The sequence below is a fragment of the Coenobita brevimanus genome, chromosome 69 (assembly GCF_032717465.1).
Source record: "Coenobita brevimanus isolate Jiangsu-jjx chromosome 69, ASM3271746v2, whole genome shotgun sequence".
NCBI classification, from domain to species: Eukaryota; Metazoa; Arthropoda; class Malacostraca; order Decapoda; family Coenobitidae; genus Coenobita; species Coenobita brevimanus.
Window position 1 is genome coordinate 28,703,124 of NC_137022.1, and position 3,550 is coordinate 28,706,673.

At 39.9% G+C, this 3,550-nt stretch overlaps 1 non-coding gene across 1 annotated transcript; it reads right to left on the reverse strand.

Annotated features, from left to right (window-relative positions):
• Positions 1-1,238: 1,238 nt before the first annotated feature.
• On the reverse strand, positions 1,239-1,310 carry TRNAP-CGG (transfer RNA proline (anticodon CGG)). The gene has a single exon. It is a non-coding gene; the product is annotated as a tRNA-Pro (tRNA).
• Between the last annotated feature and the right edge of the window lie 2,240 nt (positions 1,311-3,550).

Consider the following 3,550-nt stretch of genomic DNA (forward strand, 5'->3'; position numbering starts at 1 on the left):
GAACAGGGTGAGGTAAGGTAAAGTGAGCACAGAGATGAGGTGAGGTGATCGCTGGGTGAGATGAGGTGAGGTGGTATGAACGACGGGTGAGGTGGTGTAAGGTGAGTGTGTGTATGTGAGATGCATAGGGATGAGGTAATTCCGGGAGAGAGAGAGAGAGAGATGGGAGGCGGGTGGGCAGGGCTGGGTAGGGTAGCGAGGACGTCACGCAACTGTCAACAAAAAAACTCTACGCTTCCCACCACCCATGTTTCCAGTACCACATTTTAGTGACATGGAAATACCTACCTGTTTGCCTACCTACTTACCTGCCTACCTATCTGTTTGCCTACTCACCTGCCTACCTGCCTGTTTGCCTACTTACCTGCCTACTTACCTGCCCGTCTACCTGTTTGCCTACTTACCTGCCCGTCTACCTGTTTGCCCACTTACCTGCCTACCTACCTGTTTGCCTCCTTATTTACTTACCTACCTACCTACCTGACTGCTAAAGCATGAGATACTACGAAGCCTCCTATACCTTAACAATTCATTTATAGTTGATTATTTTTAGCTTTCAGACTGTATGTGGTTAGGTGTGTGATAGATAGAGATCCTGTACATAGATATTGATAGATATTTAGACATACCTCATTCCTAACTTTAAGGTAACTGATCACGCTTTTGGCAAATAGACGGATATAGACAGGCAGGTAAGATATATAGAAATAAATAGGTATAAAATATAGATAGGTAAGCAGGTAAATGAATCTGTTATTTTTATTCTCCCCAGCCTTTGTCCATGGGGTGAGGGTGTGTGTGATTGATATAGATAGATGGAGAGATGCTGTAGATAGATATAAAAAGGCAGATAAACGATATATTTTGCAGCCCTGTTCTTTAGGCTGTAAGGGAGTGAATGATGAGGTGACAGGTAACTGATAAATACCGATAGATAGGGTAGTTTGTAGAGGCATTTAAGGCAAAAACCTAAACTGCTCCCTACATTGTAACTTTTGGACCGAATGGAGTGCTTAACCTACTAGACCACCAGGCTTCCATTCTGTGATTGTATGGTTCATCATCATCATCATCAGCCTAAGACTCCACTGCAGGACAAACACTTCCCCCATCGTCTTCCACTCTAACTTCTTATCCATTAGCCTGTTCCATCCAATCCCAACGAACCTCCGAATCACATCTTTCCTTCTTGCTGTCTCTCTGCCTTTCCCTATAACTTCTTAAAAATATCTCACCATGGGCCTGACCGGGATTTGAACCCGGGACCTCTCGCACCCGAAGCGAGAATCATACCCCTAGACCATCAGGCCTGTACAGTTTGAGAAATGACGAATGGTTTGATTCACGGTGTAAATAATCACGACAACGACGATGATGATCATGACCGTGATTGATTATTATTATTATTATTATTATTATTATTGTTATTATTATTATTATTACAGTGTTCACAGCCCAGTCACTGATAGGGTTATGCCTGATTAATAGGAATATTTTACGAAGTATGCATTTTTTTTTTTGTTACTATGTGTTGTATAAGGTGATGGTATATATATATATATATATATATATATATATATATATATATATATATATATATATATATATATATATATATATAAAGCAGTTTTTAATTAACCTGCATATCTGTAGTCTTCGTTAGGGTACCTTTATGATAAATCCTCCTGCTTTCGTGTTCAGACAGTGGTGGTTTGTTTATTGACTTGCAGTTTTATAATGTTTATCTATATATCCAACCATTTATCTACCTATCCATCTAACAAACTAATCATATATCAGTTTATCTCTATCTATCATCCAGTTCATATATAACATCAAAGCGAGGGATTATGTATGTTCGTGCGTTCGTGTGCGTATGCGTGCGTGTGTCCGCACGTACAAACCCCTGGTATCCCAAACAAAATTCCCCGCAGCGGAAGACGCGGGTTGGAAGACGCAGAAGGCAGGATAATGACGCCCACAAGACGCCGAGCCCTGCGTCACGGCATCCGGCATTGTATTTTTGCACGGTAATTTTACAGGTGGGGGGAGACGCAGAAGGGACCCCGTAGCTCCTTCAAGGCTACGAGGGAGGGAGTTGGGAAGGGAAGAGGGGGTGTTGAGGTGGGGGAGGAGGAAAGAGGGGGATATTGGGGTGGGGAGAAAAGGGGTATTAAAGGTGGGGAGGGGAGAAGAGAAGAGAGGTGTTTAGGTGGAGGGAACATGGGGGATGCTTAGATGGGGGAGGGAAGAAGAGGGGTGTTGAGGTGGAGGGAATAGGGGGGATGTTTAGGTGGAGGAGGGGAGAAGAGGGGATAATGAGGGAGGGGGAACAGAGCGATGTTTGAGTGAGGGACGGGATAAAAGAGTGGATGTTGGGGTGAGGGAAGGGGAAGATGCAAAGGGGAATTGGGGAGAGGAGAACGAGGAAGGAGTTGGGGATTAAGTTCACCTGATATTAGGCAGACGGATAGATTAGGTTATTTCTCTCTTTCTCTCTCTCTCTCTCTCTCACACACACACACACACACACACACACACACACACACACACACACACACATTTTCAGACTTTGCGATCATCTTAAATTTCATGAGTAAACCCCTTCAGCCTGATGACCTATTAATTTTTTTCTTACGTCCAAGCAATTATATTTGAACTTAGGAAAAAAAAAAAAAAAGAGGCTTATAATAAAGGAAACTATATCACTAATCCCAGGGGAAGAAATTTGTAGTTAAGGAAATTTTGAATATATCTTTATTTTTTATTTTTTTTTATCATTGTGTAATTTTTATATGGTTTCTTATTTAGATTATTTGACTTTTATCTGTTTTTATTTAGGTTGTTTGCTTATGTTTTATCTGTTTTTTTTTTATTATGGATTATTTATTTCACTTTAATCTAACCCCTTCAGTTCCAAAAATCTCCCCAGAGCCAAATAATATCGTCCGTAATAGCAAGAGCAACCAATAATAATGGTAATAATGATAATAAAATAATAATAATAATAATAATGATGATGATGATGACTATGATAATAATAATAATAATAATACTAATAATACGTCACGGAATCAAGGGGTTATATTATGATGAGCCAGTAACATCTGATTCTCCTTTTTTCAGGTGTGTCGGAGGCGGATCCATATTACTGTTCAGGAGAATGTGAGTACGTGACGGTGTTGTTTTCAGAGAACTTGCGGTGGCTGGTGACTGGCCTCTGTTTTTCTCTATCCCTCGTTATTCTTTCGTTCTTTTTGCCTTATCCGACTATAGACGTGCTGTATACGAGGCCCAATCGTCTTTACTTCCTCTAAGGATAAACCAAAGACCCTTTCCCTTAACTCTGTGCGTCGGCACATCTTTTTCGTTTCCTTCTTTCCAACTTCTTACTATTTCATTTTATTTTATTTTTTCGAACTGTAAGTTATATACACTATATACATACATACATACATATATATATATATATATATATATATATATATATATATATATAAGAGCAGGAAGAAATTTCATATCGAAAAACAGTCTCCATGATTCAAGATGT